General features: G+C 34.9%; 1 protein-coding gene across 1 annotated transcript in view; it reads right to left on the reverse strand.

Annotated features, from left to right (window-relative positions):
- The window catches only part of PDE4D (phosphodiesterase 4D), a 1348493-nt gene that overhangs the window by 876986 nt on the left and 455162 nt on the right, over positions 1–16345 (reverse strand). Inside the window, exon 5 of the mRNA XM_010966266.3 lies at positions 7815–8044. The gene's annotated coding sequence lies outside the window, so the exon portion shown is untranslated. The remainder of the gene's footprint in view (positions 1–7814; positions 8045–16345) is intronic.

Consider the following 16345-nt stretch of genomic DNA (forward strand, 5'->3'; position numbering starts at 1 on the left):
ATTTGTAGGAGGGCAAAAGAGTGGGATAACCTCATCTCCCAAAACTCAGCCTAACACATTTATCTTGTTTTAGACTTTACAGACTGATACACTTTGACGAATAATAAGTGTAAATTAACGTACACATTTATGCAGCACTTAACAATTAAATAAAGGCCATTCAATCAGAGTGCTTTCACCTACTTTTTTTCCCCACAGACATGATATTGCAAGACAGAAGAACATGACCTTGAAAGAACTGTAAACCATCCCCAAACACTTCAATGGTTATATAAGGATGGGTTACATAATGATGGTCAAACAGGGTAGTGTTTGTGAAAACTCAACTATCCGAGGAGCTGGAAACAATGATTCTTGGATAGAAATAATTAAAGTGCTTTTATTCAGCTCTGCACTCTGCCTACCATAGTGCTGGGCTCTTCAATCACTTTTCATGGTAAAATAAATGCTTCACTGGTTTCATTTTTAGAAAATACGCGATCTCTAACCAATCTATACTATCAAACAAGTAAAACTGGCATAAAAAAAGATTTGGAAACAGGGACCAGATGCTCTGGTGTCGTAAATGTACCAGTTGCCACTCTCTTTAGTGTTTTTATGAACATGGGAGTCTGATGAGACAGAAACATTTGATTACAGAAGTAAACCCTCCCCAGTACATGTTACTTTGCTGACATACAAATACAGAGTAAAATTTGTGGTGTGGTATCATTCTGTTCAGATAACCTTGATTAGAACACCGGAGAGCACTACAAGAATGAGAAACCACTACAGCGGTCTAAAAAAGAAATCAGAGTTTGATAATTATCATCATATTCTTTATTTTAACTGAATTATCAAACTACTCTTTATTTTTTGGAAACATAGGGAGTAATAGATATCATAAAACATTCAATTTCTATGATGTGTGAGGAAAAACCATCAGCATTACTGAGTTGTTTAGATTAGATTCAAGATGTCATTTATCAAGATATTATACAGTAAAGATAAAGTGTTTCATCACTCTTAGAGTCTAATTTTAATCTTGAAAATCACAAATTTCAAAGTGAAAATGAAGCTCGATTCAATTAAATCAGAGTAAATGCTCTAGAAACAAGCCTCGTGATGTTTTGTGGATATTCTGAGAAATTTCGACACTGTGCCAATAAATTGCATTTTAAAAGATCAAAGACAAAGGAATCCAGTTTTTTTTTTACATAGCATAGATCATTACGATTATTGGAAGTACTGCTTCCCTATTTCTTTGTAGCGATTGTTTTTAAAACCAAGTCCAGCTCAAGAATGCCATATTTCTAAGGGAACTTTTACAATCACAATTATGTGTGCCCATTTTCAATTTTGGAAATCTTTGCCTAGTGGGTTATAGATATGCCACATAACTTTCAGCAAGAACTTATCAGATAAATCTCTTGAAACTTGAGCACGTATCCAATATGAAGGTGCAAGTCTCCTGGGTACATAGTGAAATACAACTCTTTAGTTTCATAAATTCTTATGCCCAAAACACTTCAAATCTGAAATGCCCACTATCAATACCTTCTTAGGTTGAAAAGATAAAATTGTAAAATTCAGATATGTCTGCTTTAACCAGGATTCTGTTTCTCTTCATTTTATTTGGTTTGGATTTTGATTCAGTAACAAAATGTTGAAAATTACCTTTTTTTATGTTCATGCTAACGTACTGTGTGTACTCAAGAACACTAGATGCTGGGAGGTTAATCAAAGGATCCAACGTCTAAGAGGCGACTGGGACCAGCTCCTCTGTGAATGGCACATAACTCATGGAAATATTTCTGGAAGATCCTTGGAATGTGAAGCCTTATTTGCCTAAAGTAGTTGTTCCCCCCTATGTTGGGGAGTTTCTTTTATTCCCAAGCATGACCATTTCTTCCTTTAACTTCTTTTCATTTTCCTTTTTTTATGGGACATAGTAATACAAATACACACAGTGTACTTCTCCAGACAGGTAATGGAGCACTAGTGATGAGAAAGTGTTTGTAATATTCTCCACCCACACATATCTCTGAATATACATCCATCCAGAGGTGCGTCATCATGTCACAAGGGGAAAACTTACTTCTTGGCTCTCATTCTATTATAGCTGATGCAGCAGTAAAACACAGCTAGAGAGATTTAGCACTACCTCCCATCACCCTCCCTCACTCCCACAATTTCCTACCTGTGTGCAGGAAGTGATTTCCACATGTGGCAAGCTAAACCCTTTTCAGAGTATCTGGGGAATACAAGGACCACCCAGGGAAGGTAAGCCAGAGTTGGGGCCAAGGGGAGCTCCTAATTCCTCCTGAGGATTCCGACCAGAGCACTGTGCAGAAGTCAGCAAGGGCTGTTAAAGAAGTGAAGCAAGGAGGAGGTAAGGAATGAAGAGGACTTCCCATCTCACTCCAAACATAACTGAATAATCCTTGCAAACAGGGCGTGTCTATGGACAGATGCCAAAAGCAGCATATTCTTAACACAAATGTGACAAGCCCAAAGCAACCTTAATTTTCTGAACCAGGAACAAATTTCTGGTTGACTCCTAAATCGGCTAGAACATCCATCTCTACTCCTAGGGTTATTGATAGAGGATCTTTGACGTCAATTCCAATAAAGAAACTAACAAAAGCTAACATGATTTTCTCCAATATTTTCCCAAATAAGCGTAGCAGTAGGTAGCAGTAATTGTTGTTATACAGTAAGTACCTATAATATGCCAAAATATTATCAAGTATTTTATCTTCACAACAAAACTGTGAGGTAGGTACTCCTATTATTTTTATTTTTGTCCTTGAGAAATTAGAAACTTGGAATGGTTAAGGAACTTTCCCAAGCTCAGATAGATATTATGTGGTGAGGCAGGACTCAAATTCAAACCATCTTTTTCCAGAGTCCCCACTCCTAACCACTTACTACTCTGCTATTGGCCACCATGAACATACTGTCATTTCATTCTCAACTTTTCTTTGTCTGCCCCCTTAATGCTGTGTGTCCTATTTGCCACCATTTAATATTCAAGGGATCAACTGTCTTTTTCTCCAAGTAAAACTGCCCTGCAGGTCAAGTGTCATTCTTGTCACCTGCTTTCTCCTTATTAAGCTGCATCCATTTCCCACTTTAAATTTTCTCCTTTACCCTGCACACTTCACTGTTTTTCCCCTTTATCTGCCCATCCTCCTTTCTCTTTTCTCCCACCTAATTCCACTGCTGTCTTACTTATCCTCATTTCTCTGACCTTTCACTGTGACATGTTTCCCTACACACCACACACACATACACACACACACACACACGGCAGAGGTCTTTAATGTTACTACCATATTAAAAGTAAACAGAAAGTAAAAATGCAAGCCATAATGTGACAGAAAATATACAATTATAATGCATATATCTAACAAATGACTCATATTTATAATGTACACTCTCCAGAAATCAATAAATTTTTAAAAAGTTGAATAAATATTTAAATGCGTATGGCACAAAAGAAGATATTCAGATAGTCAATAAACATACTGAAGGTAGAAAGTAAACAATACTTCTACTCATCAGGGTAATATAAATTAAAACCACAGTAAGATACTGCTACACATCCACCAGAATGGCTAAAATGAAAATGCTGAGAATACCAAGTGTTTATGAGGATACAGAACAACTGGAACTCCCATACCTTGCTAGGGAGAGGGCAAAATAGCACATCACTTTGGAAAATTGTTGGGAAGTAATAACTAAATATATGCTTATCTATAACTGAGAAATCCTACTTCTAAGAATGTAACCAAAAGAAATGTATACATCCACAAAAGACTTGTATAAAAATGTGCATAGCAACTTCACTCATAGTAGTTCCAAATTAGAAATACCCAAATGGTGATCAATGAAAGCATATAGATAAATTATGGTATATTCATACAGTAGAATGCTACACTAAATAAAAAGAGAACAAACTATTGATATATACACCAACATGATGAATATCAAAAACATTTTGAGTGAGAGACACCATATGCAAAGTGTTTACTATATGATTCTTCTTTTATGATGTCCAAGAAGAGGGAAGACTAGTCTTTTTGATAGAAGATAGGAAATGACATGGTGATTATGTGAGTATACAAGTATATAAAAATTTATCAAGATGTATCCTTAAGATTCGTGTATTTTACTGCATGTAAATTATGCATTAATAAAAAAGTTTTAAAGAAAGTAAATGGATAGAAAACTATTTAGGATAAAAATCTAGAAAGCTATGGCATTCCAAGTTCTTGCCAAGTTCATAACATTTCAAGCCATTAATAGATGTCTGTGTCTCTTCAGTAAGAGTCAATAAACAGTCATGAAGCCTGTGCGATCCTATCCTATATGAAAAACTAACTGGTGGATGAATTCAAGGTCCTCAGCATCCCAGGTGTCACAATTCTGTTTTGTGATCATTGAACATTTCAAAAGTTTGCTAAATCACAACACACGCGAGCTAACACCTTAGGCACATTCAGAGAGAATTATTAAATGTGTACATTTGAACACAGTCATATTTCCTGGTTTAAAAAAAAAATCAAAGTAGAATTGTGGAAGTATTAATTTTAAAAATTCCTCTTGAACTCTTGACCCAGATGCTTCATGAGGAAGTTAATAGCTAACAACTACAGCATTCATTTTTGTAGGTCAACGTTGCCTTAAGAAACGACATCATGACTTCTAAAAGGGTAACACAAGTCTCTAGACCCCCCTGTGTAATATTTACAGAGCACTGTCTGAGGTACTGATACCTCAGAAGAAAGAGAAAAAAAAAAAAAAAATTCGAAGGGCATGAAAAGCCTCCTTTCCCATCAAGGATTTACAATTGCCCATGTCTCAGTTGACAGTGGGGCCTGGATGCATACTAACCTTTAATGATGGGGAACTGGGCTATAGAGAATGTAGCTATAATAGTCTACACTTCCCATTAGCCCTTTCTCATATTTGTGAAGGAATCTGGTGTTCTTGGCTAACTGGAATGGTTTCAGAATGTGATCCTTAAACTTACCTTCTGTTTCCCTTCCAAAGCTCAGACGAAAAGTATACTCCTGATTTTTATATTTTGCAAATATTCAATTCACAAATTCTTTTTGCTTCAAAAGGTAAAAGGAACCCCTTTAATACATCCTTAGTCTTTGTTTCTTGGTGATTTGCCACTCTCATCCCTGGCTTCCCTTGGCTATTTTCTGGTACAGAAAAATCACTTGTTTCATCTCTCTAAAAGAGAAATTCTTTCCTCCAAAATATTGAACAAGTTTGTAAATGGTAAGCATTGTTTTTCTTACACTTAGACTCTTGATTTAAAAGGAAACAAACTTAGAACCAACAGAAGTAGTAGCTTACAGACGATTCTAAACCTCTAAGTTCTTTGGCACCTGGAGGCTGTTTATTTGTTTTTAGTAACACATTCAAATTTAATTAAATAAGCTTAGCTTTTACTTGAGACTTTTAATTATACACATGGCCCAACTACACACAGATATATTAAATATACTGCATCACTTTCTTTTAAGGGCCCATGATAGAACACCAGCTTCAAAAGAGAAATCATGTTTAGCCACCAAAATTTTTGAGATAGCAAAGGTAATTGAATACATCACAGGCCTAAATTAGTTCATTTTCATTTTAATTATAATTATAATTATAATCCCTTCTTCTTCAAATGTAGAGAAAGCAAGATAATGATTCTAAGATAAACCTGCTGTGCAGAAAAGAGTTTCCATTAGGCCTGAGATTGTTACCATTAGAAAAGCCTGTTGGAAAGGTTGGCCCTTTGCTGGCATGTGGGAACTTGGATTTCAAGAGGGTTCGCATCATTCCCTAACTGCTAAGAGTGGTTCCCTGTGCCTACACTGATCATGCAAAAAAAAAAAAAAAAATAGTGGTTTAAGCTGAACAATTGCTTTCCTTCTGGGAATCTGGAATTTAGGCACATGCTAGGAAGAGAGGGCCTCAGTGACCAGCCCTCAGTAAAAATTCTGGGCACTGAGTATATCTTTTATTTTTTGTTTTTAATTTTTTTTTTTTATTGTGGTAAGAACATTTAACATGACATCTAGCCTCTTGACAAAGTTTTAAATGTAGAATACAGTATCATCAACTGCAGATCTCAGGGGCTTGTTCATTTTGCATAATTGAAACTGTATACCCCATTTCCCTGCTGCCAGCCCCTGGCAACCTCCATTCTACTCTGTTTCTGTGAGATTGACTCTTGTAGATACCTCCCAGAAGCACTGAGGCTTAAACAGGTTTCCCTGGTAGAAGCCTTCTCTGGTGAACACATGTCACATGTGTGATCACAACTCAATAGTGGAGGAATTAACTGCATCCTGTCTGATTCCACTGGGAGAAGGAACTGTTGAAAACTTGTATCTAGCTTCCTCCAGATTTTGTTCAATGTGCCTTTCTCTTTGCTGATTTTGCTCTGTATTCTTTTGCTGTAATCAATCCAGCTGTGAATATGACTACTTACTGAGTTCTGGGAGATTTCCTAGCAAATTATTAAACCAAGGGGTGGACTTGATGAGCTCTGACACACCTGGCAGATGAATCCTGCCCCCTACACAGATGAAGTGGTATTGACCCCAAAGAGGGTTTTTGAGACCATATTTTTCAAAGAATGCTCAGATCAAGCTGCCATATAGAATTCCTCCCTGCTTTAGTGTGTCTGATCAATAGGTGTACAATCTTCCTTATATACATAGTTCACCAAAAAACAAACACATCACATACTTCCTCTTTCCATCACTTCAAAGTAAGAATTTGTTGTCTTATTTACCCAGTAGTGATTTCCTCATACCTTTTAATAACATAGGTGCTTTGAACTGGTCTGTAGTGATTCAAATAGCTAAACTTGGTATCTTATATGAAGTTACTGGTTAAATTTTTTCTGACCCCAACTTTCCTAATAACTTTTAGGAAAATCCAAAAGGTACGTTCTTTAGACATGCCTTTAACTTGACAGAGAATGAGGTGGACTCACATTTGCAGCATCACAAATTACTTTGTTCTTGTAATCTTAGCATGTGTTCAAGCCTGTCCAAGTATGGACCACTGCCTTCATTCTCTCTTCTTAAAAATGCAGCTAGCCAAAAAAACTAATAACAGACATGCCCACTATCCTCACGTTCTTTGACAATATTTTACCTGGTTAATGACTATTAGAGAGTAAAAATTCCATTGGTAAACAACAGGAAAAGAATAAAAACCCAAATACTCTGCAAAGCAGGAAATACAAATGTTACACTATGGAGATCTCACTGTCTGATGCAGAATAAAACCACCTTATGCTAGGAACTGAAACATTATTCTAATAAGCAACACCTGAAAATGTTAAAGGCCACATTACAAGACTCATGACTATAATTGCGTATTTGCTTTGATCCTAATTATAGTACAACCTATTCTTGATTCCAAATTCATTTTGCATCAATGAATATTGCCTACTATTTCCAGAGACGTAAAACTACATGGTAATTTGTCCATTAGTCCTCATTTGTTAAGAAATTTTCTATTAAATCACCTATGACCAATATTAATCTTCCAAGACCAAGTTCCCTTTCCCAGATGCTCACTATCATTCATCAATACCTTTTCAAATCCTCCTTATAAAACAATTTGACTAAATGTCTCCCCCTGCAGAGATAGAAACATTACCTGAGAAAAATCACCCTTCTTTCTTTTGGCTCTAGAAACCCCAAGATCCTCCCACTCAAATCAAGCAATGAGCCACAAAATGCAAAGACCACAGATAACAATCATCATCAAAAATATAAAATGGGGAAATGTCGCCCAAAGTGACTCACCCACTGGAGTCTGCAGAAGTGATCGCAATCAATGGTAGAATCTTCAGAGGGAGGCTGGTCGGTCATTGAACGTTCTCTGATTCACTTTTCAAGTCAGCTTGTTCCAGCTGTCTGAAGGCGAGAGGGGGAAGCTGAACATTGCGACAAGAAAGTCTCCGAACAAGATAGGGTTCCATTCCTCGGAAAGGGTCTTCCTCTTCATTACTGGAATGCAGTGTTTCCTCAGAGGCCTGAGGCAAAAATTCCAGAAAGTATAGCAATGAACACAAGCCCCAGGATTTATCATTACATGATGGCTTTACACTTTTGGAGAAAAAAAATAAGGGAAACTTCTCCATGAAAAATGCTAACTAGAAAGCAGTGACATTAACAGAAAAAATATTTGGTGAAAAGGCTAGAACTAATGACTGAAATCTAGATTTATTTTTAAAATAGTCTAGCTGTCCACCAGGATATTTCAATATGGCTCGGCTGTTACAGTTAACTGACATTTCCAATATCATAGAATTTATGAGCTTTGTTAATGAATTCCATGAAATAAGGGTAAATCAAAACATCTTTCTACCATCTATGAAGTGAACTGCATAAATTTCATTTTAATATATGTACTTTCACATATGACATATTCATGCATAGATGAAGAGGAAGAAAATGAATATAAATATACTTAGGACCATGTCTGTAACACATGGTTTCATACCTCACATGTTACTCAGATATTCTTTGCAAATTTTTATAATAAGGCTTTGTGGGGGCATAAAAAACAGACATAAAAAGAAAATCTGAGAACCTAGTAAACTTTCGTTTAAATCACAGCTGAATTTTGCAAATTAGATCTTTATTATCTTGCTACCTTTGCACATGCAAAGGAAAATCAAGTCTAGAATAAAGAAGAAAATGTAATATTTTGATTCTAGTAAAAAAATATACTGTTATATCAGTAATAATTATTGCCAAGTGGTTGGAAAGTCTATTCTAGCAATGTTTATTTTACTTACGTGCTCAGAATGATAGAGCCACCAAATGTTATCAGATAACATGCTGAGTTTTAGAATCCTTGCATTGCCACTTTATTAGTTTGCAGAGTGTTGCTTAAATTCCCTAAGTTTTCTGTTTCTTTATTATAAAAATGGGAATAATGTTTACCCACAAGAATTAAAGAGATCATGTATGTGATGTGATAAACAATCATAAATGGCAGTTTCCTTGCCTTCTGAGTTTTACAGGTGAAGAAACAAGCCCAGAGAGGCAAAGTATTTTTTCCAAAATTAACCTATTGGTTATAAGTTAAAAGTGCATTGGCTTTATGGAGTCCGCACTTTGCAAAAGTGTTTTGAAAGTTTGCTGCACTTCTTATTGTACTCCTATCTTTGGACAAGCAACTAAGGCTCACTGGCAACCACAAGTCTGTATTCTATGTCTATGAGTCTATTTCTGTCCTGTATTTACGCTTTGTTTTGTTTGTTTGTTTGTGTTTGTTTTTGTTTTTGTTTTTCAGATTCCACATATGAGTGATCTCATAATGTATTTTTCTTTCTCTTTCTGGCTTACTTCACTTAGAATGACATCCTCCAGGAGCATCCATGTTGCTGCAAATGGCGTTATGTTGTCGGTTTCTATGGCTGAGTAGTATTCCATTGTATAAATATACCACATCTTCTTTATCCAGTCACCTGTTGATGGACATTTAGGCTGTTTCCATGTTTTGGCTATTGTAAATAGTGCTGCTATGAACATTGGGGTGCAGGTGTCATCCTGAAGTAGATTTCCTTCTGGATACAAGCCCAGGAGTGGGATTCCTGGGTCATATGGTAAGTCTATTCCTAGTCTTTTGAGGAATCTCCACACTGTTTTCCACAGTGGCTGCGCCAAACTGCATTCCCACCAGCAGTGTAGGAGGGTTCCCCTTTCTCCACAGCCTCTCCAGCATTTGTCATTTGTGGATTTTTGAATGACGGCCATTCTGACTGGTGTGAGGTGATACCTCATTGTAGTTTTGATTTGCATTTCTCTGATAATTAGTGATATTGAGTATTTTTTCATGTGCCTTTTGATCATTTGTATGTCTTCCTTGGTGAATTGCTTGTTTAGGTCTTCTGCCCATTTTTGGATTGGGTTGTTTATTTTTTTCTTATTGAGTCATATGAGCTGCTTATATATTCTGGAGATCAAGCCTTTGTCAGTTTCATTTGCAAAAATTTTCTCCCATTCTGTAGGTTGTCTTTTTGTTTTACTTATGGTTTCCTTTTCTGTGCAGAAGCTTGTAAGTTTCATTAGGTCCCATTTGTTTATTCTTGCTTTTATTTCTATTGCTTGAGTAGACTGTTCTAAGAGAACATTTCTGAGATGTATGTCAGATAATGTTTTGCCTATGTTTTCCTCTAGGAGGTTTATTGTATCTTGTCTTATGTTTAAGTCTTTGATCCATTTTGAGTTGATTTTTGTATATGGTGTAAGGATAAGAAGATGTGGTATATTTATACAATGGAATACTACTCAGCCATAAAAACCGACAACATAACGCCATTTGCAGCAACATGGATGTTCCTGGAGAATGTCATTCTAAGTGAAGTAAGCCAGAAAGAGAAAGAAAGATACCATATGAGATCACTCATATGTGGAATCTAAAAAAGAAAAACAAAAGCAAGCAAACAAACAAAAAAAAAATAAAGCATAAATACAGGACAGAAATAGACTCATAGACATAGAATACAGACTTGTGGTTGCCAGGTGGGAGGGTGGGAAGGGATAGACTGGAATTTCAAAATTGTAGAATAGATAAACAAGATTATACTGTATAGCACAGGGAAATATACACAAAATGTTATGGTAGCTCACAGAGAAAAAAATGTGACAATGAGTGTGTATATGTTCATGTATGACTGAAAAATTGTGCTGAACACTGGAATTTGACACAACATTGTAAAATGATTATAAATCAATAAAAAATGTTTTAAAAAATAAAAAAATAAAACATACACGAAAAGAAAAGAATATAGATATCCTTCTTCGGGATAAACACAGAAAAGAAGAACAAAAGATGAGGCTAGCAGAGCTAAACACTGAATGTAGTTGGACAAAGTTAACATCTTTTTATAAAGATAGCATTGCAAATGCAAGAATGCTTTCTATAATCCAGATTATATGACAAAAGACTGAAGGTTTGTGACATTCTCTTTTCGATAAAACCACCTCACGAGGTACCTTCTTTGGAGAGGACGACCTCTATTAAAACTAAAGTGCGGCATTTTTATCTTGATAATAAAAACGATAAAGCTGTAGATGTCTATATCCTAATGTTTCTATTTAAAAACAGCAATAACAGATGGCTTTCTAAAAGTCCCAGATCAATGTGTTTTGATGATACTTCAAAAAAAAAAAAATAGAACAACTTTACCAAGTCAAAAGCAAGAGGTCAGATGGCCTTATTTTGCTGAGAAATGTAGAACTGAATCCAGGACAATCTATAATTCATGTTATTGTAGGGAAGTGGCATTTTTTGCAAGAGATCAAGGGAAAAGACAGTATTTACTAACACCTCTAAGGCATTATCTCGCAAAAAGTCATGCTGAAACTACTTGCATGAGAATTGCAGAAGGTATTTGCTAAAATTAAGACTTGCAGGCCCTATTCCAGATCTGCCTAATCAGAATTTCTATGATTAGGGCCTGGGAGTCTGAGTAAGTCTCCAGTATGATTCTCATGTATACTTAAATTTGGGAACTAATGGTTTTGACATTTTAGACTTGTTCCAGTAAGACAGTTTGGCAAAGAGTCAACAACAAAGATGTTCACTGCAGCCTATTTATGATAGCAAATAACTGGATGTAATCTAATTGTTATACTGAGGGATTGGCTTTTGATAAATTTTGATACGTCATTATGAAATACTATGAGAGTATTTAAATAATGCAGAAGAATATGTGATTATGTTCATGATATAATGTCAAGTGGGAGAAACACATTATAATATGATCTCACTTTTGTAACACAACACTAAAATAAAACCAAAAACCATCACATATTATATTTATAGAAAAATTATTGAAGGATATATTCTAGTTATCGAAAATGGCTTTCTCTGGGTGATTGATGGTGCTGGTGGTGATTTTCATACTTTTGTTTATTACTAGTTTCTATACTCTCTATTAAAATGCACTATGTTGAATTAAAGAGTATAATAAAAGTCACAACAAAAAATGAAACTATTCAACTTGATATTCATGGGACTCAAAAATTTCTCTTATTTAGCTTCAACATATGCCATATCAAAAGAAAAAATGCTAAAATATTTGAATGAGTTTAATACAAACCTGTGAGTTTGTAATAAAATGAAATTCTCTTCAATAATTAACCAACTTATTTGGAAGAGCTGTCAGAAAAATAACTTTAAATCTTTCCACTGCTAGGATGAGTATCTCTATGAAAGGCATGCCTAAAGAAAGCAATTCCTCAGGAATTAAGAGTTAAAATGAATGAGTGAGTGTTAAATATGTTGTTGTTTCTGCTTCTGTTGTAATCATTATTATTGTGTTCTTCAGTTTCTGTGAAAGATATTTAATTACTTTCTTTGTTCTTTTTTTTCCTTCTAAAGTAGGTAGAAAACCACTTAATAAGGCCTTTGGTGTGGGGACATAATATAACTTGTGTTAAATAAGTCACTGTGTTTGCTGATAATCTCAGAATTTTTGATGTTTCATATATATATATATATACACATATATATACACACACACATATATATATAAATTTTATAGCAGTATTATCTTAAAATGTATATACATTGGCCCTGAAGGAGAGATTGATTCTTTCTGTGCACCAGCTAGACCACATTCCAATCTCCCTTGCAGGTAGATGTAGAAACATCAATGGTATTACATTACATGTGATGGATTATAGGCCAAGGAAATGGGTGCCACTTTCACACTTGGCCCATAAAAGCTATGAGTACAATCCCTCATTTCTCTTCCCCTCTGGAACCCCTTACCATATATTGAAGATGGTGAAGACAAAAGATGGAAGAAATCATGGCTCCTAAGTGACTGTTTAGAGAAGAGCCACTTGCCAATCAAAAACACTTAATTTGGGCTACGTGAACCACAAATAATTTTCTGTTGTGGAAAGCCAGTGAAATGTGGGGTCTCCTTGTTACAGCTAGCACTCTATTTTATATATATATATATATATATATGTGTGTGTGTGTGTGTGTGTGTGTGTGTGTGTATGTATGTGTATATATATATGTATGTATGTATATATATATGTATGTATGTGTATATATATATATATAATATCTCATCTCTACTTTTTTGAGGTCAAGTTTTCTTAATCATGACATCATTCTTTTCTGAGTAATTCCTTAATTAAACATTTATTGAGTATCTACATCTTTGCAAGTTTGTGTGGGATACTGGAAATATGGATGAATTAGACACTTTTCTTGCTCACAGTTCATGGGAAAGGAAGACAAATTATCACCAACGTGTGATAAGAGCTGTAACAGAGGACTTAGGGCTCTTTAGGAGTACACAAGTAGAGTGAACACTCTTATGAGTGAATGAGGCTGCTGGCCAGAAACATCGACCAAAGGAGAAAACTATCAGAAATTGACATAACATTGTAAACTGACTATACTTCAATTTTTTTAAAAAAGAGAAAACTTGAACAGTTGCTAGCAAACTAAGAGGTACGATTACCTCATATTTCGGTATTTCTTTTTGTGCCCTGTCTACTTCTCCAAACAGTTCTGTTTGGTCTCATTGCCAGATCCTCTGTTAATTGTCTCTTCAATCAAGACACTATCCCCAACCATTTCTCTTCTCACCCAATACACTGTTGGTTCAAAACCAGGAAGCTTCCCAGATGAAGTCTGAAACTGACCCCTGTACACAAAGGTAAGGACAGGCCAAAGAAAGAGGCAGGTCAGTCCAGATCGGTAGGTGACAGATTTAATAAGGAAGAAAACTTATATATGAGACTTGTCAAGACAATGAATACAAATAAATTCTGCCTTTTTATTTATGACCCCAAGTCAGCCTTCAGCCTGCCAACTGTAGTGAAATGACTTGCTTATGTGTCCATTCCCTGTGTTAGCTTGGACACCCCTGGAAGAACAGGAGTATGCTGTAACAACTTTTATACCTCCACCACTCAGCCAGTGCCTGGGACAAAACATATGCAAAATAAACCTTGCTGAAGGCATGAATGAAGAAAGTAGACAAACTTGACCTCCATACTTTCAACTGTAAGAAACTGGGAAATAGTATTAGATTTGGTATTACTTGTATTTGTTGTTGTTGTTGTTGTTGTTAACTGCTAATACAAATTAGGTAGAGGCTGCAGCCCATAATAAAGAATTTCTTTTAAAATTTCAGGACTTGAGCTATCAAATTGCTTTGTTCTGTTCTCATGTTTGAAACTTTCTTCAAATATAATCCTTATAATAAGTACATTCACCTAAATTTTAAAGATAAGAGTGAAAGATTTCAGGTACCCAGTTCTTCCAGAGTACCTATGCTACATAAAGCATTGCAAAAGGAAGCATGTAAAATATTGCATGGATTTTCAGGAAGAAGGCAGAATAAGCTGAAGATTTTTTTTTTATTACTTCCACTGTTACACTCCTTATTCCTGCCTAATTAGTTTCCTGTAAAATTAAGCTCTGAAAAAGTAAAGTTTCCCTATGCCTGAATTTGTAATACATACAAGACAATTTTTGAAAACTGAGCCAACTCTCTAAGAACCAGGATAGTTTAATAGGTTACTACTGCAATGAATTGAAGATCATGCTCACAATTTAAAAGAACTATATACAACAGTAGACATTATACATATATACATATACACATATATATACATATATATTTTATTCTATGTCTCCACGAATTGTTTACAAGACACTAAAGCAATAACTGAGAATACACCTTAAGATTCCTCAACTTTACACCAAATGATTTTCCCCTTATCTCATTACTCATTTATATATATATACATATATATTTACATATATATTTATTTTATGTTAAAATCCAATGGTAAGTTTGCTCAAATAATCTTATAGGAAAGTCGCAAGTCAAGGTAATAAAAAATAAATACCCATCGTCTCTTAAAATTGAAAAGAGGGTTGTACTAAAAGAGCATTGTACTAAATTAACACAACCCATTTGCAAATGGATATTTTTATACCGATATAGAAAAGGCACACTTGCAAAAATGAATTCCATAAGAAAATAAAATTTCCACCCCAGGTTAATGCAAAGATAGCAGATAGTGCTCACACATCCACAGAGCATAATCCAAATATATGATGTGATTTCAAACTGATTAGAAGAGACAGAAATCACTGGAGTCTTTCTAAATCCAGTTCCTATAGTTCACTCATCAAAACTTCTAAAAAGTTCCTAAAAAGGAATAGAGAAAGTTCTCATCAGTAATATTCTATTGTATATGCTCATCAAGATGAAAGTCTGTCTGAAACTCTAGGATTCAGTTAACCTTCTGTAAATAGCATTGTACTTTCCCTGAGTGACCTTGAAAAATGAAGTAGGTTTTAGTTTGTTAGCAGAGAAAGGAAAGAAAATTTAAAGAAAAATGTGATTTCTATCAATTATTTACTTCACAATGATATACACAGTAATAGAATCACAAACCACAAAAACAAAAAAGCGAACATTGTTTTTCTGGCCCCTGAAACATGTCTTCTTGAAAAGCAGGTTAAAATTTAGCTGGCTTATTCTCTCACTGGAAAAAATCTCTCCCTTGAGTAATCAGGTGCCAAATCACAACATTAAGGGGAACACAAAGACTGATTGTTTTCATTTTCAAGTTATACTTAAATACCAATATTAATAAAAATATATTTACAAACACAAAAATGAAAACTGAAACCATCATTTAAGAGAAGTTATATTTTTAATAATAAAATAGGTCTGTAGAAAAAAACTAATAAAGATTGAGGTATAGTGAGAAAAGGGGAGATAAAGTAATGCCAAATTCCCTCTCACCATGGAGGGAGCCAGAAATCATGCTTTCACCCTTGGCTTTGGTTTTGAGTAACTTACAAAGTATTTCATTGATAAATAAACTCTGGGTCAAAATAATCTTTATATGTTTATATTCAATGTTATAGTCAATGGTGAAACATACGGTTTATTTTTATTAAAATAAGGAATGATACAAGAATGCTCTTCACCACTCCTTTTATTTAGCATCATTAATGATACTTATTCTATTACATGTTCTATATGGGTAGCTATTTGATCCTCATAAAAAAAGTACATGAAGGACTGTTATTATTCCCATTTTACAGATTTGGAAAACGAGGCTGAGAGAGGTTAGTTTGCCGCTTAACTCCCACTTTAGGGTGATTAGAGTGACACTATTAGTAAATGGTAAAGCCAGGTTTTCAGACTAGGTTTATCTGACACTAAAGCTCTTGGTTTTAACACAAATGCAACATTGCCCACATTTTTCAAAAACTTCTGGCCAATTCAGTAATATAGGAAAGAGAAATAAGAGGCACAAAACTATGA

Source organism: Camelus bactrianus, chromosome 3 (genome assembly GCF_048773025.1).
Source record: "Camelus bactrianus isolate YW-2024 breed Bactrian camel chromosome 3, ASM4877302v1, whole genome shotgun sequence".
In the NCBI taxonomy this organism is placed as follows: Eukaryota; Metazoa; Chordata; class Mammalia; order Artiodactyla; family Camelidae; genus Camelus; species Camelus bactrianus.